This window comes from Lepidochelys olivacea, assembly GCF_965140295.1.
Source record: "Lepidochelys olivacea isolate rLepOli2 genome assembly, chromosome: 25".
In the NCBI taxonomy this organism is placed as follows: Eukaryota; Metazoa; Chordata; order Testudines; family Cheloniidae; genus Lepidochelys; species Lepidochelys olivacea.
The window spans coordinates 12444348-12469900 of record NC_140435.1 but is presented as its reverse complement, the minus strand read 5'-3'; the positions used below and the strand labels follow the sequence as shown (position 1 = coordinate 12469900).

General features: G+C 50.9%; 1 protein-coding gene across 1 annotated transcript in view; it reads left to right on the top strand.

Annotated features, from left to right (window-relative positions):
• Positions 1 to 225: 225 nt before the first annotated feature.
• The window catches only part of PTPRS (protein tyrosine phosphatase receptor type S), a 247059-nt gene continuing 221731 nt past the window's right edge, over positions 226 to 25553 (top strand). Inside the window, exon 1 of the mRNA XM_084614680.1 lies at positions 226 to 365. The gene's annotated coding sequence lies outside the window, so the exon portion shown is untranslated. The remainder of the gene's footprint in view (positions 366 to 25553) is intronic.

Here is a 25553-nt window from a genome sequence, read left to right as displayed (position 1 = left end):
GGCCCGCCCTGCCCGCGTGACGGCGGCGCCGCCCTGCCATTGGCCGGCCTCGCGGCGCCGGCTTCCCTGGCCTCCGCGGTGACGTTGCCCGCCCCGCCCCCTCTCCCACCCCCGCCTTTGGGCCCCGCCCCCCGGTGACGTCAGGCGGCGGAGGCTCGGGGAATGACATCACCTGTGAGAGTGTCTGGAGCCCGGGAGGGAGCCGGAGCCGCAGTGTCCCCCGCGCGCCCGCCCGCCCCCTCCTCCGCGCAGCATCCTCAGCCGGGAGCCGAGCGGGTCCGGGGGAGGAGGGGGCTGCCCGGGATTAATGCGCCTCCTCCGGCCGGACGGCGGGCGAGGATGTGAGCGGGCAGCCCAGCCGGCAGGTAAGGGGTGGGGGATGCGCTGGAGCCCGGGGGGGCAGGTTGCCCGGGAGCAGCGGGAGTTGCAATGGAGCAGGAGGAGGGGTGCACGGGGGGGGTTGCAATGGAGCCGTAGGGGCGTGGGGAGGTTGCAATGGAGCAGCAGGGGGATTGCAATGGAGCAGGACAGGGGGGTTTCATGGGGGGGCAGATTGGGGTGTGGGGAGGTTGCAATGGAGCAGGAGGAGGGGTGCACTGGGGGGGGGTTGCAATGGAGCCTTAGGGGCGTGGGGAGGTTGCAATGGAGCAGGAGGAGGGGTGAACTGGGGGGGTTGCAATGGAGCCTTAGGGGCGTGGGGAGGTTGCAATGGAGCAGCAGGGGGATTGCAATGGAGCAGGACAGGGGGGTTTCATGGGGGGGCAGATTGGGGTGTGGGGAGGTTGCAGTGGAGCAGGAGGGGGGGTTACATGGGGGGCAGATTGCAATGGAGCTCTGAGGGGGTGTTGGGCCAGGGTGGATTGGAGCAGCAGGGGAGGGTGCATTGCGGGGGGAGAGGGTGCAATGGAGCAGAAGCGGGGAGGTTGTAGCGGAGCATCGGGAGTTACAGTGGGGGGGGCGGTTGCAATGGAGAATTGGGGTGGGGCTTCGTTGGGGACAGGGTCAGGCAGCGCCCGAGCTCTGGAGATTTGGGGAGTGAGGGGGATTGAACTCGGGCCAGATTGCAGTGGGTGGAGGTGAGAATTCCGCTGGGAGAGGGGGAGGGTAGATTTGGGGAGGGGGCTGTGCTGGGCAGGAGGCAGGTTGCAGTGAGGCTGTCCTGAGGAGGCAGGAAAATCGCGCGCAAGCATCGGGGGGTTCACTCCAGATAGGACGCAGGAAAGCGCTGGGGAGGGGCTCCCCTGGGGCTGAAGGCAGGGTGCATCCGAGTCAAGGGGGGATTGCACCGGGCAGGGGAGGCTCCGGGGCGCTCGCTCTGGCAGGCTCGGGAAGGATGCGCTGGGGACAGCCAGGCGCTGGATACAAAGGGACGGCAGAGGGGAAGCTCCGCTGCGGAGCCCTGAGCATTGCACGGGGGATTCGGGAGGGGGAAGCTCCGCTGGGACCCGGCCGTGGCGGCGGAGGAGGCTGGCTCCGGGCTTGCGCTGAGCTGGGCGCTGAAGATGCGCCCTGGTGCAACCGGCCATTGCGCTGGCGAGGGTGGGGAGCTGCATCCTTGGCAGGCGTTGCACTTGGGTACCAGGGAGGAGGCTGCTGGCAAGGAGCTCCTCCCAGTGCCCTGACTTCTACAAGCGATGCTGCTGGGAGGATGTTGCAATGCCTGAGGTCTGTGGATAAGTCCCACGAGGGAATCCCCTCCTCGCCCCCCCCCCGCCGGTCCTGAGGATCCCCCCCCATTGCTTCTCCTCCCTCCCTGCTGCCCTGCTCGCCTCCCTCTCCGCACAGCGAAACAGCCTCCCACTCTCCAGAAACACCCCTTCTCCAGCCCGCGATGTGCATAGCCCAGCCTGTCCCCCACGTTCCAGCTTCCACGCACAGCCGCCAGTGTCCAGCTTTGCTCCCCAGCCTGTGGGCATCCTGCCCCCTTCTGTTGACTCAGCGCCTCTTCCCCTGGGCACCAGAAATCCTGCTCAGCTCACCTGCTGCCTCGTTAGCTCCATTGCCCGCTCTGCTCTGGTTGTGTTGACATGTTGCCCCATGGCGATGCCTTTCCCATGTCTCATGCCTCTTATGGCATGCGTGTGGCCTGCCCCTGCTCGGCAGGCCTGCGCACTCATGGTGCACCCTGGCTTGTTGCCTGTGTCACATTGTGTTCCCCACAACTCCTTGCAGGCTATGCCTTATGGACAGAGGTGATGTTAGCCCACTGGAGACTTTAAACAGGAATATTTTGGGGGTCCTGATCCCTTTTCCTTTTCACCTATTAATTGCATTATTTCCATGAACCCAAAAATATAGCAGCCCAGCACATGGAAATACACTTGTTTGGTCTGCATTAAAGGAGAGGAACAGTATTTTGGGGGTAATACTAAACTGGGGCTTCCCTGAGCTGCTTGGGGCCCTAAGCAATTGCTTCGTCCGCTTACACCCAGCTGCTCGTGGGTCCCGTTGTGGCGTCATGTAGCTCGTGCCATCCTGTGCACAAGTAGGTCTCTTTCCCCTATGTGATTTTTCTACCCCTCGCCCAAGCATGTATTGTTGTTGTCACAGCTTTCCTTTCCATCACGTAGACACCAAGCCTGGTCTCTATTTCTCCACTCCCCAGAGGCATTGTAAATGGCCTGTACATTTTGCTGATCAGAAGGTGGCTTCAAGAAATCATGGTACATGCTCAGGCACCTGCAGTGGGGGTTTGAAAAATCCCTTCTTAGAGGAGATTTTGGGGTGATATTCCTCCCCAATGGGTAGTTTAATACGTGCTATCTGGTGTATTTCAAAAGGAGGGGGAATTGTTCCTCTGAAGTACCTTTATGAGCCACAAATGGCTTAGCCGTGTCCGGGAAAAGGGAACGAATCACATAAGAGATGGAGAAATAACCCTGACATCTCACTTCGGTGTAGACGCTGGTTAACTTGGGGCTGGAGCAGTAAACGTTTTGAAAAGCGGAAACTCTTGATGTGTAACCAAGTAACTTGTTCGTCTTTTAACAGAGGGGTGGCTGCTGTGTGTCCCCTGCCTTTTACTCTTGTAAGCAAGCGTCCAAAGAGCCTCCTTTCCTCTGCTTGTTTGGAAGGGTTGCTCTCGCTCATCACAGCTCCGTGTGACTTGTAGGACCCTCCCTAATTGTATCATCCCTTATCGGCAGGCTTGGTGGAAACAGACACCATCTTTCCTGTTATCTTTTTAGTTACCTTGTGTGGCCACCCCCTAAATCACCATACGGTGCTTCCCGAGGGTGGGGGGTGGGAACATGGATCCCTCCCTCCAGCCTTCCTGAAAACTGCTCATGCCTGCATTCACTGTATATCTGGGTGTGTTTGGATTGATTGCATTGTTCCCAAGGGGATGTCCTGGGTCTTGGTAGCTGTATCTCCTGCTCTGGCTTTTTTTTTTTGTCTTTTCCGTTTGTTCTTGCTCTTTGGTTCATCATTAAATGACACCTGGGGTTTCTTGAGTTGCACTTCTTAATTTCTCTGTGGTTTGGGTTTTATGTATTTATTTGGCATGGCTTAACTGGACAGGAAAGGGGACATGGCACATGCTGAGAGGGGCCCTATCTGAGCGAATTAGGATTTGGTTATCACCAGCCCTGAATAAGAGAGCTTAATCTGCTTCCCACTGACCCCTCCCTCTGGGCTGGCTCTGTAGGAGATCAGTGTTCTCTCCTTCAATCAGGGAAATAGCCTGGTGTATTTTACCTGCTGCTGCACCTGTATATAGGGTCTGAAAAGCCTCTGCTGGCAAGTAGGTTCATTCAGGCTGGCTCTCCGTGTAGCCAGCCTTCGACAGGAATCCTGGATTTGCCTGGCGCTGAGTCGATGTGATTGCTAGACCCTTTGTATTGTTGGGGGGGGGGGGGTGGAGGAGGGCTGGTCTTTGATTACCGTATATATTCTACTAAATACTCCGTTTTGTCCAAGATGCATTCATATTTCCGCTCTGGATCTGAGAAAGACCTGCGTGTGTGGCTTTTGAATCGGGTTTTTTAATCTCACGGAAATTGGGTGTGACACCAGCATCCCTGGGAGAGGCCTCCGGCTTTAGCCATACACTGTTAAAACACCTGATTGATTTGGGCAGCCCATTTGGGGAAAAAATGTGGCAAACGGTCAATTCTTTCCCCTGTTAGGCACTTGCTGCTTTAGCCAGGGGGGTTATTAATGGGTTCTGGGAATCCAGGCTCTTTTTATATTCCTGTTTAACAGGTGTGTGGTGCTGTGTGTCTGTGCTTGCTCACTGCAAAGGTATTTGAGATCTCATATGGCTGTTAATCAAGAGAGAGTCCACAGTCAAATTGGGAGTCAGAAAAGGGTCACAGGCATTTGCATATGGTCCATTTTAAAAAGGTATGGCGTGCTCTGTGTGCGTGCACATCCACGCAAATCCAAGGCAAGTAAGTGCAACTGGTGACACTCTTGTCGGATTACAGCCACCTGCCGGGTAGGATCTAACAAAATTAACAAAGGCTCAGAGTTACAGAGATGCCAGAAGCCCAGGTTATTACAAAACCTGGATTTTACAGTGGTCACTTATAATCTGGGTTTCTGATATCAACAATAGTGCAACTCTGCCTCTCTAAAGTACCATGATGGAGGGAGACAGGCAACAGATGACAATTGCAGTCTCTCCGAGCCAGGTTCCAGCATTGGAGACTGAAGCTGCCCCCACACTCCTGGTAATAGGATTTCTACCTGCTGTGTCTAATGGTGCTCTAATCCTATGGAGGATTGGCATAATTAGGTGCAATGTGGAGAAAGGGGATGGAGGGGAAAGAGAAACCGCCTAGGAAAGTGAGGCAGTGCACAGAGAGATGCCATGACCTCAACTCACAGCATCACAGGGAAGTCATTGCGGGGAGATGATTCCGCCCTTCTTCCTACCTCACTTAGTTCGAAAACTAACTTCTTCTTCACCCTTGGACACCAATTTGTAACGTTTCAGGTTGCTCCTCTTGCAGCTGACTGACAGACAGCAGAGCCAATTCCTCTCTAACTTCTTGTCTTGAAGACTTAAGAGACTTCCCCCACCCCCTCCACTCTCCGTCAGCTATGCACTGCATGTAAATTGGCACTTCAGTGGCTCCCCTTTGTTTTTAGGTGCGTGGGGTGGCCGGGTGGGGGAAGCTGCTGGATGCAGCCAGATGATGAGTAAAACGACCTGTAGTGTTTGAGGGGTTTGAGTGGTAGAATATTGTCAGAACCAAATGGATTTATCACAGGATAAGGTCTCCAGGCCTGCCTCTGGTAGTACCTACTCTGCCGCGACGGCATCGGTCTGTGGTGTTCAACTGGAAACGCTGATGGATTAAAAAACACCCTCTTCTCTGTCAGTTCCGCACAGAAGGATGGCTCTCAGGTGTGTCGTCTTGCTTTTTGCATGTGACGGTGACTGGCTATGGGGAGGAAGGGAAGAGAGTATTAGGGTCGCTTCTTCTCTTTAGGGGAACCCCATATCCCTCGTGCTCAAGATCTTTTATTCCTTTGTGTGAGGTTGTTTGCCCTCTACATTATCCCCTGTCAGTCTGTTGTATTGATACGTTCTGTGTAGTTCTGGGGCTGAAGAAACCCTGATCTTTAAGGAAATAGTAATTGACTTTTTGGGGGCAGTGTGGGTGAGGGGGTGGAAGGTAATTGGCCACCAAGCATTCTGAGCCGCAAAGATGCCACTCGCTGCTTCCAGCCATGACTTCTGAGCTAATGCCACATCCCAATCCGTGGCCATTCTGGATCCTGCCAGTGCAGGGTTTTTACCGGGATGGGACCTCAGGCGTGTGTTGGTGTAGTGAGTGTGCGCTCGTGCGCTCTCTCTCTCTCTCTTTCTCTGTAAGTGTTGGTGGGAAAGGGGAGAGCTAAGAGCTCATCCATTGACGTGCTTCATCCCTTTTTCTTGGAATTGAAAATTAAACGCTGTTGAGAGAATGTGCTGGCTTCTGTTGTGTTTGTGGCTTCTTGTGTGGTGGAACAGCTGGGTGTGAGATGGAAGGTACGGTATGTATTGGAGAATCTCTTCTTTCCAATAAAAGTCTGGGGGCTATGAGTGGGAGCAGTAGCAGTTGATGAGTGAATAGATTTTTCTCTTACCTCTGTGCTGCATATTAATTGTCAGCCAAACCCTCGTATTTGGTTCCCTTCCTTAACGACAGCCTCCTTCTGGGAGGCGTGGTTGTCTCATTAGCCTCTGGACTCCTGGGCTCTGCCGCTGACTCCCGGTGTGACTTTGAGCAAGTTGCTTCTGCCTTGCACCAGATCTGTAAAGTGGGTGTATCCGAGCGATGCTGCCATGGCTGGGAGGGAGTGCTGACGATCAGTCGATGTTTCTGAAGTGCTCTGATCCTTGGATGAGAAGGACAAAGTTAAATTATGGGTCTGCTTTTAGTGGTGCTTCTGCTGTCTCGGGTTGGAGGGGAATTGGCTCTGCCCCAGTCCCAGAAGACAGGACTGCACAAAACCACTGGTTTGCTGGGGGGGAATGTAAGTCCTGATGACTCTTGGATCCCTGAAGCCTACTGTTGCATCTGTGATGCCTGTGTCTTACCAATGCAGAGTGGAGGAACGTACTAAAACCGAAGAGAAGTAAACCGAACATGTTTGGGGGATAATTGACAATGCTTTAATGTTTTCAGCTTGGAGCAATTTTCTCCTGACTGCATTAAAGCACAATTTACAGAATCAATCAAAACCAATTGAAAATATTAGGATGTGGAGTCTGTGTGTTTGGCTTGGATTTTTTTATTAGTCGTCTTTTTTTTTTTTTTTTTTTTTTTTTTGCAGAGCCATCCAAGTATTCAGGGAGTGTAGCATCTCCTGCTCTGCAAGGAACTGCTCTTGCTTTTAGTCTTTGGCATTGCTGTTAGATTAATAGTATAAAACATTAACATGCAGCCGTGCTTTGTTCCAAGGGCGATGAGGAACTAGGAACAAATGCTAAGAGACTCGGGGCAAGCATCTCTAAAAGGAAAATGGTTTTCATCAACCCTGCAGAGATGCTGCCTGCACTGTCTGGCCTCTGATCCTGGTTCTGTGTCCTTCCCTGCCTCCCCCCCTCCCCCCCCCCTTATGTTTGCAGCATGGGCGGTTTACATTTTCCACCCACTGCTGAATCCTCCCCCCCCCCCCTTGGTTTAAAGCGGTTGCATCTGACTTCCAGCGGACTTGCAATTGCTGCTTGCTTAGCGCTGGGCACTAAAAGCTTGTGTACCCTCCTCCCCCGGCTTCTGGCTGCCTGCTCTTGCTAAGAGGTACAGCAGGGTTCCCCTCTCTTTCCCTGGGGAAGCTGAGCTCTCCAGGGAAGTGGGGTTGTCAGAGTGGTGCTGGCTAGCTGAACAGAAACGAACAGTGTGTGTGCTTTCCACCCCCCCCCCCCAAAAAAAAACCTTTTCCAAAAGGGAATGATAAAAGGCAGCATCTTCCTGTTGTCCCCTATATCTAGAAATTATTGATGGAGCTTCCCAATGCCATTTCTCTCTTTTTCTACCCATCTCGCTCTCTGTGTGTGTATGTGTGCATACTTTTTAATTTGCACTCAGAGCTGAAGCAGTGGGCAAGCCCAGCTCCAGCCTGACTCGCTTGCAAGACAAGCAGGGGGTGGCTATGAAAAGTACCTCCAATGTCTTGGTGACAGTGTGCCTGTCCCTTTACTCTGAGGGTGATGTGCCCCCTGCAGAGTCTGACCCCCCAAAAACCCCATTGACATGGCAACTTCATCTTTCCGAGGAGATGGCACCAGGCACAGTGTCTGGATTTGCATGGGCGGGGTTTGAATCTTAAACACTGCGTCACGTCAGATTGGAATATAATCCACCCCTGTTTGCAAAAGCCACGTGGCTTGACAGTTGTGTAGGAGACCTCCAGTGAAGCGCTGCTGATGGGATGGGGGTGGTAAAACGCTCTTTAATCTGGAGAAGATGCTGAAGGGGTGGGGAGGGGTTTGATTTCTGAATGAAATACACCGTCTTGATCAGTTAAGAGGTGGATTCTGTGTGTGTCACCGGGCCGGAACATGGAACTCTGGGTGTGTCGTGGTGGGACAGCTGTTGCTCCCCCGGCGTGATGCTGGCTGGTGTGCTGGGAGGCAGATGAATATGGAATGCCTTGGGGGGATGGTGGCTGATATAAGCTGCGGGTCGCCATCAAGAATGGGCCTGACCATCAGGTAGCCAATCAATCTAACACTGCGGCAGCTGTGGCAACAGTTGCCTAGAAGCCACACAAAGCAAAATGCTCTGGAGACAGAGTTAACAGGATTCTCTTCTTGTTTTTTTCATCCAGTGCTCTTGAACCGTGTTTCAGGAACTTCAGGGGAAAACTGTAAAAACAGTCAATTTTTCATTTCTCATAGGGTGCAAATTAACCAGTGACTCACGGTGCAGAACTGTGTCGCACTTCAGATCCCACGTGTGCTTGCTGTGAGTGGAAGGAGCTTGGTCTGAGCAGGAGGTGGAATTCAATGGCTTGTGCACGTCTGCTCCTTCAGCTGAGCCCTCGACAAACTGAGCTCTGACCTGCTTGGATGCTAAAGGTCCCAAGGCCCAGGTGTCATTGGCCAGACTCTCCGTTTCTCTCCTTTCCTCTTTGCTGTGCATAACTACTGTGCTCCACCAGCGAGGTGGCTGCATCTCAGCGCCTCTGTAGGCATGTGCTCTGGATTCTTTGAGCTGGCAGGCACTAAAGAAATTACTGGCCACAAGGATAAGCTTGTGTGTTTAATTCCATTTCCCTCCCCATCACCAAGAGACTGAGACTGTGAGAAGCAGATGCTGGGGTCACTAAGCCCGTGGGGAGAGCTGTAGACTTGGTGACTTTAAAGACAGGAGGTCTCTGGTCCCCCTGAAATGATGGGGAGGCGGGAGGCTCTGGGAAATGTGTGGCTGCTCTGAATCACCAAGGATGGGCCCCTGGAGGAGGAGCCTCCTGCGTTCAGCACTCTTGCAGGGTTTATAGGCAAGAACATCAATGTAGGGTGTGAAAACCCCCTGGCTGCAAACGCCTGGGAGGCAGGGCAGCCTTTCCGCTTGGAGCAATGCCAACCAGCAGTGTGCTTCATCTCCTGTGGGGAGTGCTACCCCATCCCACGCGGCCTCCTTCAGCTCTTCCACTTCCCACCCCCTTGCTTGCTTTCCCATCTCGTCACAGGCCCACATCTTTGGGCAAATGCCCTTACTGGGTGGTGTCCTCTTGTATCTGCTCTATTTAATATACTTCTATGTGTAGTATCGAGTACCTTGCAGTCTTTAATGCTAGCATCCCTGTGAGGTGGGGCAGTGCTATTAGCCCCACGTTACAGGGGACGAGCAGAAACTTAAGTGACATTCCCAGGGTCACCCAGGAAGTCTGTGGTGGAGCTGGGAATCTAGCCTAGGTCTCAAGTCCTAGCTTAGCAATATAACCATCCTTCATCTCCGTTTGGCATGACTCACTATCACTTCTCTCTGCGCTGGGTGGAACCGTACTGGCCAAGCGCTTCTCTCCTTTTCCTGGGCCCTCGTGTGAGTGGGGGCAGGTGTGCGCATGTCAAGGGGGTAGAGAAGATATTTTCCATTCTCTTTCCTTCTATCTCAGTGCTCCAAGCCTTATTGTCTGGAAGGGGGATGAAGGCAGAAAAAGTGGGTGTCCACCTTTTCCTTCCCCTGTTCAGATTCTGGATGTCCTTCGAGTACAGTGGATTCCAGTGCTCAGCATTTGGAGAGGTGCTGGCTCAGGGTGGGAGGGACAAGAAGACTTTCTAGTTAGGGGTCATTCTGATTACCTTCTTGTGAACCCCATGCAGGCCGCATCGACCCCAAAGGGAGGATGGTTTTGTGCTTGGGGCTGAAATGATTGATTTCTTGCAGCCTGTCTGGAGTGTGGTTGTGGGAAGCAACTGGTCATTACCTGCTTGGACCAAAACTACTTCTAGGTGTTTCTGGGACTAGGACAGAGCATCTTGCTTCCTGCTGAGAGGTCGGTTATGAAGTAGTAATTGAGAGGGAGAATCCTTGTTCTCTGAAGTCCTGTATCCCAAACAGCAGGATGCATCGCGGTGCCATTTGTTTGCAGTCAATATCCAGTGTTTTCCATGTGAAGCTGTCATGTGCCTGTCCTATGTGGTCTGGTGGCGAAAGCATAGGGCCAGGAGTCGTGAGCGCTGGTTTTAATCACAACCTGCCTGTTGACTTACTGTGTGACCGTGGGCATATTGCTTGATTTTACCCCTGCCTCTGCTTTCCTCATATGTAAAATGGGTGTAATGTATTTACCCATGAGGTACTGGGTACATTTGTGAAAGGCTTTGAGATCCTCAGATGAAGTGCAAAGTACCCCTATGGTTTGCCTGGCTTCCAGGAGTGCCTTGATCCTAAACAGGAGGCTGAATGCCAGTCCCCTGCATTCGTGTCTCCCTTTGCTGTTGAAATATAAGGCCTGGCTTGGGGTCAGGGTGTGACTCGTGAGCAACAACCCCCCCCCCAGCCTGATTCTCAGTGCATCTGGAGTGAGCTGCCAAGCCTGCAGCCATTAGCTGGCCGTGCACTGTGCCGAAACACACCCAACTGGCGGTAATTACAAAAGGGGCCATATTTCAGATCAATTGCTGGATGGGAAAGAATTGCTGCTCCTGCCTAATTGATTATTGGAAACTGTTAATTGTTCCCTGCCAGATTGATTTATTAACCAATGAGTTTGCTAGCACTTTCCTCCTTCCTGTGTGCAGCGAGGTCCCGTATTTCACAAGGGGAAAGGTATACATTTTTCTAGTGGAGTAATAGGCACCTCGAAATGAAATAATACTCCTGCTTTGCTTTGCTAACGGACTCCAGTTAAATGTCCTGGGAAGGAGACTGAGCAGGCCTGTTTGCATGTGAAAAATCCTCTTTATAGAACAGTTGCATTTTAATCTTCACTACGAGGAGGAGGCAGGTGGAGTAGTGAGCACTGAGAAGCAGTGTGGTCAGTGGGTAGAGCAGGAGATGGACAGGACTGGCTCATGGGTTGAACTCCCTGCTCTGTCAAAGGGGAGTCTGATCGAGAGGCTAGGGCAGGACGACTGGGAGTCAGGACTCCTGGGCGCTGTTCCTGACTGGCTTACTGTGAGAACTTAAGCAAGTCACTCGGCCTCTCTGGGTGTCGGTAAACCCATCTGTAAAATGGGGTTACCGCTTACCAGCCTTGCAGCAGTAGGGGTAAGTCTTAGCTAATGTTTGTAAACCCCTTCTAAGATAATTTGGTGAGACTGCATTTCCCTAGCCTCTATGGATTGATTATTTCTATTATTGGAGCCCCCGTCATGGCCCAGGACCCCATTGCACGAGGCGCTGTACAAACACAGAACAAAAAGACGGTCCCTGCTCCAAGGGACTTACAGTTTAACCATCTCAGGCCAGTATGGAAGAGTGGCTAAATGCAGCTTGTGTCCTAAAGGAGAAGGGGTCTGGTTTTTCTCTCAATGGCAATGAATAACATTCACTTGATTTTTTTAGGGGAAAATATCCCTTTCTTCATGCAGTGTGAATTGTCGCAGTGAAATGCACGCTGAATTCTGTTGTCTTTATCTTCATCTGGGATAAAGAGATCTCCGATGTCCAGCTAGGCAGGTCATTAGAGCAGCTGATACATTGTTATTGATTCAGGGCATGGTCCCAGGTCTCCGTATTTAAAAGGTATTTATGGAAAGGGATGGTTTAGGATTGATTGCTCCCATCCCAGGTCTGTTCAGGAGTGTTGACACAGACTGACTCAAATATCCCAAATCGGGTGCAGACTGGACATTCTCCAAATCCAGTTTTAGGCCTGACTCGCAGAGTTAATCACCTGGTGGTGGTAAGACCACTGAAAGTCCAGTTTTCCTGATTTGGCAGGTAATGATGAAGAAAGGCCAGCCCAGTTCATGGCAGCATAACGCAGCGTTTGGTCCGACAGCTTACCGGGCTCGTGTGGCGTAACTCAACAGGGACGCCCTGAAGCACTTGGCCCAAATAGCTAAATAGACTAACGCTTTGACACCACACAGTGGGGCTGAGACCATGATAAGCATTGGGTTAGCTAGAGATGGGCGTCTGGATGGGAATCCTTTCTGGCGCTAGTTTGCCTTGTGCCCCTGGTAGGTTCAACATTCTGGAAAAAAATCTACCTAACCCGATGCAACTGGACAAGTCCCATCTAACTGCTTTGCTTACTATAAAGTAAATGTATATGGCTTCCACAGCTGTTCATCCACTATTCCATGCTCTTTGGGGACTGAGTGGGCAGGGAGATGAAACATAGCTTGTCCACTGGAGTGATCTCCTTTGGCCCGCCTCAGCATATGGATTGTATTCCGAACCTTAGTTTCTAATTAAAATATAATTTTGTAGCAATTACAAGACTGCAGGGTAAGGTACAGTGAAGCCAGCCCTAACCACGTCCACGTTGGCAATCCAGATCTGTAGCCGAGAGAGGTTATTCAGTTGCATTAAATGGGTACTGTTGACTTTTGAATTTTGAGTCTAAAGGGTGTTACGAAACCTGCTGGAACTTATGAATGTCTGCATTATTTAAAAAACAAAAAGCATTCCACAAATAACCTTTTTTACCATGAGTTTGTGGAGGGCGAGGGTAGGGAGATCTCAAACACTCCCAGGCTGCCTGGAAAGTCCAAATGCATCATGAGAAATCAAATGGTGAAAGTGATCATGAGCAAATGTGAAATTGACCAGTCTAGTTTCACTGCCTAAGCAGTGTGAAAATGTAAAATATTGGTGAAAAGTAAATTAGTGTCAGATCCTTCCAGTTTTACTAATGAGCCTTACTCCCTCCCCCTCCCCCGTCTGAGGATCCCAGTGCTTTGACTTTAATTTAGAGATTGTGATCTAATCCAGAGGTCCAGGGCCCCCTGTGGGGGCTGTGAACAGCTTTCAGGGCCAAGCAGGGCCAGTGTTGCACTTGCTGGGGCCCAGGGCAGAAAGCTGAAGCCTCACCATGAGGGGTTAAAGGCCGGGGCCCTGAACTCTGCCACCTGGGGCTGAAGTGGAAGCCTGAGCAATTTAGCTTTGTGGGGCCCCCTGTGATGTGGGGTCCTGGGCAGTGGCCTTGCTTGCTGCTCCCTAATGCCGACTCTGGTTTTTATATGTAGAAAACAGTTGTGGCACGGGTGGGCTGTGGAGTCTTTATGGCATGTTGGGGAGGGGCTCAGAAAGAAGAAGGTTGAGAACCCCTGATCGAATGCATCACACACAGGTCTAGACATTTGGAAACTTGAGTTCCCTGCTCAGCTTTGACGCTGGCCTGCTGTGTGACCCTGGGCAAGCCACTTCTCGGTCCGCTCTTCTCCTGCCACTCTGATTTCAGCTTGGACCATCAGCTCTGTGAGGCAGGCCCTGTGTCTTGCCCTCTGGACAATGCTAGCACAACAGGGCCCTGATCTTGGTTGGGGTCTCTAGGTATTGTGGTAATAAAAAGATGATTGTAAGAATTAATTGCAACTTTAAAAATTCTTTCACTTTAAGTCCTGGAATTATACCCCACAAACAAGCTGGGCGTGTTCCAAACCAGCTTCCTTTTCCCAACTGAAGTGTAACATTTTGTGGGGCCCACTACTTCGTGCTGATGAGCATGTCCATTTAGATCTGATGGGTTCCTCTGAAGTGCCCTGGAAGAGCTCTGCCAAAGTCCAATTAATGACCAGGTTAGTAACTATTTATTTTCCCTGGCAGCTTGTTTACAGAGAGGAATGGGACGGGTGACAAGGGGTTACTGGAGCCCAGCTGTTGGCTTTCAGAGGAGAGGCCCCTACACTGAAGTGCTGGGATATGTGCCTCTCTTGAGGGCTTGGAAGGCACATTAGTATGTACCTCCCTTCTGGATCCTGGCCATAGCTTTGTGGTCCCTCTGCTAGGGATGTAATATCCTGCCTTTCAACAGAATGCCCCTTGCCAGACCCAATTTTTCCATCTCTGACTACTGTGGTCTCTCTTTTCCTGTTCCCCCTGTCTGTTGAATCATTTGTCTTACACTTGGATTGTGAGCTCTTCAAGGCAGAGACCAACTTCGTTATGTTTGTACAGCTCCTAGCACAACGAGGCCGGGGCCTCTGGCTGCTATTATGATGCAATAATACAGCCTGTTTCAGTTTTTTCCATGGCAGTGTTTGCAAGTGTAAGGACTGGGGTACGTTAGAAAACTTGCTATGGTTTAACTGAATGGGGTTTTTAATCAATTTAGCTAAACTGGACAAACCACTAATGTAGATGCACTTGAACCGGCTTAAGCTTTGGTTAAATCAGTTTAGTTTAATTTGATGTCTTGCTAAACTGATTTACAGTGAGTGTTAAGCTGGTTTAAGGGCATCTGTATTACGTTACAAGTTTTCATGGGTGTAAATAAACTGACTTTAAATACCAGTTCTGGTAAACCCATGGAAGTCTTCTGATGTAAACCAGTCCTAAATAGTATGTGTATCTCTCACACACGTGTGTGCACACACACACACACACACACCACCTTATGGGCATTGTAATGTACTCATTTGTGCTGCCTTTGTGTCTATGTTGTAATAAACTTTCTAAATGGTCTGGGTTGTCTCCCCTTTTCCCTCCCGCCGAGGTGACATTTGTGCTCCTCTGTGCATCCATCAGCAATGGGTCCAAAGGGGCCCGGTATTAAGCAGCATGTCCTGACTCTTCGTGGACTTCATTTTCTTTTCCGTTTGCAAACAGTAAATGTGTGAGGAGATGTGTGGTTACACCAGTTAACCCCATGCTCTGGGTCCATAAGTCCCAAAACTGGAGGCAAAGTGCTCTCCATCTCTGGAGGCGAGTACCTGTGTCTGTGGCTGTTTACCCTCTCTCAATAAACTCGGCAGGTGCAGCGTTCAAAATGGCTTTAAGGGGTGATAATACTTTGGTATGTGCATGATTTCTCAAAATGGAATAAACTCTTCCAGGAAACAGTGGTCTTGTTTAAAATTCAGTGTTTGAGATGGTTAAATCTTATCTTAACATCTCTTTGAGCTAACTGTTTAAAGGGGTACTGTAAAGGAAAAAAATCTATTAAAAATCCCTGTGTTGCTGATAACTTCATAGAGCATTGAAGCTGAGAGACGTTCTTATAAAAATCTAATTTATTGTTCCTCCCTCCCACCCCACCCCACCCCAACATCTTAGTTTTTCCTGCGTTTCATGCTCATTGCGACAATTAAACTGTATTGATCAGTTTCACTTTTGTGGATCGTTGGTTTCATTTGCTGGTTTTCCAAGTCACCGTGGTGCTTGTGTGTGGATTGCAAACTTTGCATGAACGGATTTATTTTATTTTATTTTTTAAAAAGCTCCAATGGAGCTTAAATCTTGCTCTCCATCTACTACCCTTGTATCTGGTTTCCTTTTTATGCTCATGAGATCTAAATTAAGTGGATGGTGTTTCTTGGAGCCCACGCTGATCAGGGTTTTCTTCTTCCTGGCTTCTCTCTGTTAACAGCTGCTTGCCTGCTTTACTGTCACTCACGTGCGGAAGGGTTTTCGCCCTTTCCTCCCTGTCCGTTGGAAAGGCAGAGGTCATAGGAAACTGGGCAACAGGTCCCAACTGTCCACGTGACGTTCCTGTTCCGCCCCGACGGGAATCGTTGTGGATGCTGAGAAAGCGATAGCAACGGATGGGTCGCTGAGTGAATGGAGCAGTGCAGTCAGGCCTCTTTCCATGGGGAATTCTGACGTGGGATAAGTGGGTGGGGGTGTAGTTCTCCCTCATCAATTGAGAGTTCAGAATAGAAAAGGGAAATTTTTAACAGAAGATCAAGCAAGAGGAAGAGATGTGGGTTGGGGGGGTTTCCCCAGGATTTTCATAGCCATGGATACATTGTAGGGCAACTGGATTATGGCTACTATCGCCTCTTCCTCTGTAGCATTCATATAAATCAGTCTCTTGCTCCCCTGGCTGGCCCTCTTGGCCACCTGACTCGTGTTCAGTCACGAATCCTTTTTTTTTTTTTTAATGAGACCTTACTTGTGCCCCAAAATTCTTCCCTGTTCCAGCTGCCTCCCTCAAAGTGCCACAGCGGCTCAGCCGAGGGACTGAGGTGCTTTTGTCCCTTGGTGGGGGGAAGCTCTGTGCTCTGTGGTAAAATAGCCGTTTGTCGTAAACCAGCAGCAATCAGGTGTGCGCAGGACAGGGAAGGCTGTGGCGACAACCCTTATTTGGGGATCAGAAGCGGTGTAGTTCAGCTAAATGCTTGGCAAGAAGAGGCTGCCACCCACCAATTACTGCTGCATGGGGTGACTCTCTTCATGGCAATGGGAGGGCACTAACCTGTGTTGTTATGCTGGACCCCCACATAGGGGAGCATCTGTAAGGCAAAACAATACCCTAAAATGGAATCTTTCGTCACCCTCCTTAGACTGTGTGTTCCTCGGGGCAGGGGCCACTACTCCCCCTCTCTTCATACTGCACTTTCCATGCTGTGATCACAGAACAGGAGAAGCCAGCCAGTTAGATCCTTTCTTTTCTCCATCCCCAGTTTATTTTATTTTTAAACATTTACATACAACATACGCAAACATAAAACATTATTTTAGGACCGCTGCCAAGAAAAATCTCTCCCACTGCAGGGCCTTCTGGGTAACTCCCTGAAAATTACCATAAAAGCCGTAATGCTGAGGCTGCTGGTCTGACGCTATTGCTGTGACAGTTGCTCGCACGCCACTGGTAAACGCTCTGTATTTAAAATTCAGTTGAACATGTAGTGAATTCAAGCCTGGATTGCAGTAGCCGGTCACTTTTCTGGCTTCCGTGCCCTGCACCACGGTGTTGAACCCTTGTTGAAAGTTGTAACACGCAACCCCACCAAAAAGCAACAGGTAACCCCAAATGTAGACTAGGCCTGATCAAAAAAAGAGAGATTTCCTATAGCTTCCTCGCAAGAGCGGAGTAACCTTCCTGCCTGCCTCGGACAGGGGAGTGAGTCTTCACTTCAGAGTTATGGAATGGCTTTCCCTCATTTCCCCCTTTCTGCTCTATATGAGCCTTTGGGTACAGGAGATAGTTATCTCCCCGGGGTGTCTGGTGAATCCCATAACCTAGATGAAAGAATACTTCAATTAAAACCAGTTTATTAGGAATGCAGGCTTGATAGCCCTGGTCTAGTGTTTAGAACAGGGGAGAGAAACTCTGGACTCCTGGGTTCTGTTTCCACCTCTGCTTGTTTTTTGGACCTTGGGCATGTCAGTTTCCCTTCTCCTTATCTTAATTGTCCCCATCTGTGAAAGGAGGATATTTACATACCACACAGGTGATGCTGTGAAGCTTGGCTTGATCTTTGTCAAACTCGAGTGAAAAGTGCTGGCGTATGGAGAGATTGTATGTGAGAAACTATGAAATGACTGTGAAATATAAGAAGACTGCACTTGCCTATCCTTACCTGCTTTCATTGTAAGCAGGAAGCCAAGGTGACTGGCTCATTTGCAGCTCTATACCCGAGAGCCCCTATCCCCAAGCCGCTCTGATAATTGGCAGCAGGCATTGCTGATCTTCCTTTTGGGATGATGGATCATTTCATTTAAATCTTGCTGAAATATAGTATTAATCACAGTGTCAGTGTCCCACCTTCGTTATAGTTTCCTGATAAACATCTCCTAATCAGGGAGTGATCTCTCTGCTCTGCCAGAAGCCACCCAGGGATAATTAATACATTTTGGAGCTGGAAGAGGGAACCGGCGATGTGTTCCTTGTCTTTCCACCCACATCTCTCACCTTGTAGGCAGAGAATTGCTCACTCAACCGATAAATAAAGCAATAAGCAAACCTCATCTTTCCTGGCCAGCCCACTGCATTAGCGTGCGTGGTCCCCTGTTCAGGGTCTTAAAGTCCATCTCTGGGTGATGCCTGGTTCCCTTTTTAAACCTGTTCGGGAGCATTAGAGTCACGTCTTACCAGCAGGGGCTCTAAAAGGTCCCTGAACGCCGCCTTGTGCCTCTTTATCTGAGTGAGCTGTGCGAATGCAGCCCCTCCACAGCCCTGCCAGATCCAAAGTGTTCTCCCCTACCTTGCAAATGGGCACCCGAGGGGCAAAAGGACCTGTGACTTTCCCGTGATCAGCGGACGTTAGAGCTGGGAATAGAGCCCAGGTCTCCGGCTTCCCCATCCTCATGCCACGACCCCACTGTCTGACACAGGTGGTCCGTCAACAGCTTGGCCTTTTCCCCTAACTCCCCCGCTTCAAGTGGCTGTGAAAGCTGGGGCAAAGGATTCTGGGGGGCACTCAAGAAAGCAGACTTATGCTAGGAGAAAGGCTGGTCTCTTTCATGCTCGTGCAGATACAGAGACGTATTGCGGCTACATCATTAGTGTCTCCCTCCCTCCCTCTTGAAGCAGGGTATTGCTCACGGTAGAGTTAGAGCCAGGGTGTCCAATTGAATGCAGAGTAATAGCCTTTGAAGCCCGTGCTTTCCTGCCGATGGGAGACTTGCTTCATTCCACTCTTGATGGGATTTACTATCACAGAAGCTTCTGCTGCTTCACCGGAGACACTGATCACGGGAGCGAGGCATCAGGCTCCGTCAGCCAGCCAGATTGGAGGAGCAGTGGCAGTGAAGTGGGAACAAAGACACCCCTCTGAAAGCAGAGTGGAGTGTGTAGAGCAGGGGACCAGCAGGAGTCAGGATTCCTGGGGGCTGTTTCCATCTCTGCCACTGACTCTGCCTCCATCCCCTCCCTTCCCCCTGCTCCCTTCTGCAGTGGTGGTGATGCCTGCCTCCCTGGCAGGATGAAGCACATGGAGTTCCTTGACTTGAAATGCACTGTGGGACTGTAAACGGCTGCTAATATTTGGAGGAGTGACAACATCGGAGTGACAGCATGGTTCTGCTTCACCAGGAGAAACCAGAGCTGGAGAGCAAGCACTAGGTTGCTTATTAAATATCCCACAGCTCTTCTTTAGGGGAGAGACAGAGCGCTTTCTGCAGCTGGGTCCTGCAGCTTCTCTGTTTGACCTTCAGCATCGGAGTCAACCAGTTAGAAGTCCCCAGAGGGCTCTGGGACAAACTTGACCTCCTCAGTTTTTATTTTATTAAAAAAAAACAACCTTTCCTGTTTCTGTAGCATCTCTTCCTCCTTGGCTGATGCTGGATCATGTGCAGAATTTCCCTTTTTCAGCTGAGATTTCCTGTTGTCTTTTGTACCTCTGGGTTCCGTGTTCTGAAAATTGTCTCTCTCCCCTGCCACGAAGCTCTTTGGACCGGGGAGAGAAATTTCCATAGGTCAGCGGGAGCCTAGACCTGTTTCTAGATAAAAATCTGTTTATACAGTCTCAGCTGTTAGTTTTGGTTTGCTGGACCGGGCTGTGTTTTTTAATGTCTCTGCTCTAATCCATCAGAGAAAATATGGCCAGTGAAATATTGTCCCTGCTGAGCTCTTAAGCTGCCTTCTAATCATGGGCTGGAGACCTGTTTATTAAAGTCCAGGAAGACAAATTAAAAACATCACACCCCTCACGCAATCCTGAGTGGAGGGTTCCTCCAGGCAGCCCGAGCACAAGGGATTCAGTTAGGGGTTTCTGCTCCGTTCTCTGTGGCCTTGGGGGCTAATGCTGTGAACTAATAAGGGGAAGGGACCGCCTGGGGGGTTGGAAATGGCTTTGTCTTTAAAGCCTGGGTGTTTGCTTCCAGCTCAGTGCTCCAATACCGGGTAACTAAATTCTGTTGTGCAGGCTACACTCCGTAGTGTGTCTCACCCTCTGCTATATGCTCTTCAAGTGTGATGCAGTGGGTATTGTCAACCTCTGTGCTTGAATATGCAGTGCCTGCCCTGAGGAGCTTACAGACCAATCAAACACATGGGGCTGCAGCTCAGAGGAGAGAGGACTGGAGGAGCCCCGACTGTTCCAGCCCAGCACTGGCTAACCCCAGCAGGGCTGCTATTGCAGAGCTAGAGGGGGAAGACTTGGGCTTGGTCTATGTTGGCATGGCTACAGTGGGGAAAAAAGCCATGCACCCCTGCCCGATATAGCTATGCTGGACCAGAGCTTAGACCAGGGGTCTCAAACACGTGGCCCGCGGGGTTATTTTCTGCGGCCCGCCAGCTCCCTGTGGCCCCCCACCCCCCAATCCCCAGCGTTTACCTAGAGCGGCTCCGGCGTGGTGCACATCGGGGGCAGGGAAGGGGTGGAAAGAGGTGGGGTGGGGCCTCATGGAAGGGGTGGAGTGGGGGCTGCGGGGGGTCAGTGATGCAGCCCTCGGGCCAATGTACTAGTCCTCATGTGGCCCTCGTGGTCATTTGAGTTTGAGACCCCTGGCTTAGAAGTTCCTGGCTCCCAGAACCATGCTTGGACTACTAGACTGCACACCTCTCTTGCCATTGGTTCCTAAGAGGGTGAGATGAAACCCTCATGTGCCTCCAACGTGAGGCAGAGTGGATGCCCAGGAGTACCCTTAACGCTGAAGGGAGAGTGGCTGGCAGGCTGCCATGGGATCCCTAGGTTTTTATACCTCAAAGAATGGGCAACAGCTCCATTTCATGGTGGCTTTTATCCTGTATCTCTCCCCCTCACCCCGCAGCCTAGACCTTGCAACTTCTGGCCTGACCAGCTGCCTAGGTTAACATGAGACTAGTTCCCAATCCTGGCACAGCTGGAGAGGACAGAAGGGATGTTAGTCCAGTCCCCCAGCAAATCAGGGAAGGAATTTTGTCTGAGTGATAAATTTCAAATCCAGGTCTTTTGATGTCCTTGGTCGCACAGATTCCTTCCCCAATCCCCCGTGCCCACTTGTCTCCAATGGCTCTTAACAAGTGCATGGAGGAAATCTCTCTCGCCACCTGGCTCGGAGGGTGGGAACAGGAACACAACTTTCCTCGCCTGACCCAAACAGCATTGGATTTCGTTACTGGCCTCACCTGCCTCCAGCCTTTGGGGCGTGCTAACATCTGGAGGGCGAGGAGACCCTTCCCATCCCAGACACCCTAGAAAGAGCAGCAAGTCTTCTCCTTTAAGCAAGGAAGGGTTGGGGGAGATGTCTGAATATGCAAGATTTTCTCAGAAGTAAGAGAGGAAGATCCATAAAATATTAAATGGCCCTTGCAGCTAAGAATTCTCTCCTTTTCCAGTCCCAACAGCCTCTTGGAACTCTGTGTGCTGGGGGAAGGAGGGAGAAGAAATGCCGTTGGAGTGAGCGTTCGATATTTAGTGGGGACAGGGAAGAGTATTGAGTCTGGTTCCAAGGGGGTCGCTGCTCTGATAGGATTCCCGGGCAAGGTTAGGGATAATAATAGCAACTCTTTCATACGGCATTTGTCATCCATAGATCTTGAAGTGTTTTACGAAGGAGGGAAGTTTCATTGTCCCCAGGCTGGGGACCTGAGGCTGAGAGAGGGGAAGGGATTTGTCCAAGTGATTTGAGAGGCAGAGCTGTGACCTGGAAGATGGGTCCCGTCTCTGCTACTGACTTGCTCTGTGGCCTTGGGTAAGTCACTTCACCATTCTGTGCTAGTTTCTCCTCCCATCCTTTGTCTTGTCTCCTTAGAGTATGAACTACTGCAGGTAGGGGCTGTCTTTTACATGATGTGTACAATACAGTGCTTGGCATAATAGAGACCCCAGCTGAGACCAGGGCCCAAAGTGCTGCTGTAATAAGCATTTACCTGTGCCTTCCACTGCAGGTTTTTTCCTAAGAAATAGCATTAAAATGTGCTCATGCAGCTAATATGTAGGGTGATTTGCATAGGGCCACCCAGAATGCTTTGCACAGCTCTTTAGTCTTCAGAATGTAATTAAAGCGATGCTGTCAACTGGATTTTTTCGGATGTTCATTTATTTTAAAAATACCATTGTCGGATAGACCCTCCTACACAAAATTTCAGGATATTCTCTTCTTTACATTTAAAAAGCCCTCAGTCATTTAAGCTTTGTAGAATACATCTTTTTTTCTGCTCTTACTCTTGGTGGCTCTTATAAAGGTGTTACTGAGAGCAGCAGCAGCAGCAAAAAATACCGTTTCCCACCCACTCTGTTTCTGTCCATGTGCTTGCCTGTTGCTTCTTCAGTTCCAGCGTTTTGCAGCTGCTGTTACTGGGGAAAACTCCCACTGGCTGAGTCTCGGGGGGAGTATGCACGTCAACTCTTGAGACGAGAAGTGCAACTGAGCAGCACGGTCGCGTTGATTCAGTTTCACAGAGTGCCCGTCATTCATCTCTTTTCTCTGATCTCCCCCATTCTTGTCATCGGTCACTAGAGCTGCAACGGAATCTTCGCTCCCGTGACTTTCCGATGGTCTAGATCGGCTTGCAGTGGGTATGATGAAGGGCTGGGGGGAGGAGGAGAAAGCTTAGCTGAGGGCCCGTCTCCACTTAAAATGCGGCCCTGGCGCGGCTGCACCACGGTCATGCTTTAATGCGGACGCTCTAAGCCAGCGGCGATCAAAGGTTTGTATTGACCCCTTTTGCACAGCAAGCCGCGGAGTGGAAACCTCCGTCATGAATTAAAACCTTTGTTATATATGTAACACGGGTTGTCAAAGTTCGTTGCACCACTGCCTCCTTCTGACAACAAAAATTGCTACATGACCCCAGGAGGGGGACCAAGGCCTGAGCCCCACCAGTCCAGGCAGGGAGCCCAAGGGCTTCAGCCCCGGGGGCGGTGGGGAGGCGGGGGCTGTAACCTGAGCCCCACCACCCAGGGCTGAAGCCCTTGGGCTTCGGCCCTGAGCCCCAGCAAGTCTAAGGCTAGCCCTGGCGACCCTGTTAAAATGGAGTCACGCCCCAGTTTGGGGTCCTGACCCACAGTGTGAGAACCACTGCCTAAGCCAATGGGAGAGAGCTTCTCCCGTCAGCATTGTTAATCCACCTCCCCGAGAGGCAGTAGCCATGTAAGCAATAGAAACTCTCCCATTGACAAAGCTATGTCTACACAGGGCGTTGCATCAGTATAAATGCGTTGCTCAGGGGAATGGATTTTTCAAACAGAGATGGACTCAGGTCTGGTCTACGCTACAGACCTAAGCATGGCCCTGGGGGAGAGAGGAAGCCATCGGCGGAACTGCCTGCCGAATGGGCTCTTGTCACCGAGAATTGGAGGCGAGGAGCCTCCTGTAATTCCCTGAAAGATTGGGGTGGACTCTCTGAACAGAAGAGAGGCTGGGAGTGGTAGGGGAGCAGATGGGGATGCCTGCGTGGGGGAAGCTGTCTGGTGAGAATCAGGCATAGGGATGGACGCCAGCCGTCTGGAACAGCATGTCCAGAAAGGCAGATGATGCAGAAGGGAAGTATAGATCACTGCCAACCTGCCCTCTTTACCGCCACACATCCGTCCTCTCCCATTCAGACTTCAAGGGTTCAGGAGCACTGCTTATTCAAGCACAGAGGCTGACAATACCCACAGCATCACAGTTGAAGAGCGTATAGCAGGCTTTGTGGCAGGGGGGAGAGACCATTTTCAGAACATGGATCCCAGAAAGGGAAATTCTGCATGATCCAGCATCGGTCAGGGATGAAGAGATGCTGCAGAAACAGGAAAGTGGGTTTTTTAATATATAAGAAAAATGGAGGTGGTCAAGTTTGTCCCAGAGCCCTATTGGGACTTCTAACTGGCTGACTCCCATGCTGTAGGTCGAACAGAGAAGCTGCAGGAGCCAGCTGCAGAAAGCGCTCAGTCCCCCAAAGCCCTTTGGACCAGGGAGAGAGATTTTCAGAGGTCAGCATCACTAGGAGCCTAGACCTGTTTCTCATCACAGTTGGAGGGGTTCAGGAGCCAAATTGGCCATCAGCATTGCCCTAAAGAGCCACAGTCGTGTGAATTCATTGTTTCATTTACTGTTTCTATAGCTATAATAATTATTCTTGCAGTAAGATGACTGACCAAGTCTTGTTTTTATCAACTGCGATTGGCTAATAACGTAGTAAAAACAGCCTGATAGGTTAATAACTTAGTTCGGTTAATAATTCAATCCGTGTTTTAATATAATGTGCTGCGAAGAGCTGCGGGAGACCCATTAAAGAGCCACTTGCGGCCCGTGAGCTGCGGTCTGAGTATTCACTGTGCTAGAGGGAGCAAAGACCAGAGCCCAGTTGTGGGGGAGCTGGCGAGTGACTGCAGTGGGTACTTGGCTGCAGAAGCTCTCTGTGCAGACAGCCTCCTCTGCCCACCCTCCCGATCAGGAGCTTGCTATGTGTGTGTTTGCCTACAGTTAGGCAATTGCAACCAGGCAGGCCAAGGGGCTCAGTCCTCCTTGCATTGAAGTGGATAGCAGTTTTTTTTCCACTGACTTCCGTGGGATCAGGTCAGGGAATGCACAAGGGGAGAAAGGGGCAAGGCTACCCGGGAATCCTCTCTGTAAATTCTCAAGTCTTTATTTTTATTTCCTGGGGGAACTTCCTTACACAGAGAGAAGGAGCAAATAACCCAGCTAGCTGCAGAAACCGGGGCACGATGGGAATCTTGTCAGCTTTCTGTCCAGTCATCTTTTTGGCCTCGGAGAGAAGTTTCTGCAGCTCCTTGTCCACGGGGGGCCTGCCGCTGTGGAAGTAAGCGGGCCTCTCGCTGCTTCCTCGGAAGGACGGATTCAGTAGCACGGTTTGTTTCGCATCCCTGCCTCTCCTCCTCAGAACAAGCTGGCTGTTTATCATCCTTTTCAAACTTTCCATCTTATTTTGAAACACGGAAGCGGAGATGATGATACCTGGGCTCCAATCAGTCCAACAGCGCGGTGCTGACTGGGTCAGTACTGGCGTCTCTGCATTGCCAGGTTAGTTTCCAATTTCCCCTGCTCCACGCACCGGCTGCGGATCAATCATGGAGACCATGAGCCAACAGCAGAGGCCCCTTAGCCTCCTGGGGCGGCATCTGCAGAAGACTTGTTTACTGAGAGTAACCATGTGGCCCGTGTCGCCCCAATGGAGATCCCCACCCCAGTAAACATCTTGCTGCAGGGGACGTACGGTGTTTAATCTAATCACGAGGCTGCCTGTCTCCGCACGCTCAGGCCGAAGGGACAAATTGGAATGGAGTGCCTGTCTGTTCGGAGCTGTCACTCTGTGCAGCCTGGGCTGTTTCGCCGAGGAGAGGCTTACTGGGGCAGACGAAACTGCAGCCATTCGCGGTGGGGACCAGAAATCGTCTGGATGGAACTGACAGGTCAGCATTGGAAAGACCTTTCAGTCCCCCAGCCCCCTGGGGCCTGCCTCGTTGTGACGCTGGATGGTATAAATTGGGGATGGTGACCCAGAATATCCCAGCTCTGCTCCCGCTCCTTGGGGAACGGAGAGCTCTGCTCCTGGTTGTGCACGTTCCTTTGAATGTGTGCAGGGGACCCTGACCCTCGGTGCAGTGTGAGGGAGGAGAGAGTGACTTTGATCTGCCACTGAAGGAGAATAAACCCTGTGGGACCAGACTTCTGCCACTCACTGTGTATCTGGCCCATTGGGGCTTGCTTGCTTTCCCCGTCCCACGACCATGGTGGCGAGGAACTGCTTAGCTGTAATGAAGCACAGTGGGTTGAAGTAAAGGAGTTCAGTGCTGTGCCTCTGAGGTACAGCCTGCGGTGTGGATCAAAGGTGGTTTCATCTCTTTCCCTCCACCCTTCTGGGAATCTAGCCGGCATAAATTAGAGCAGCCCTGGGGACTG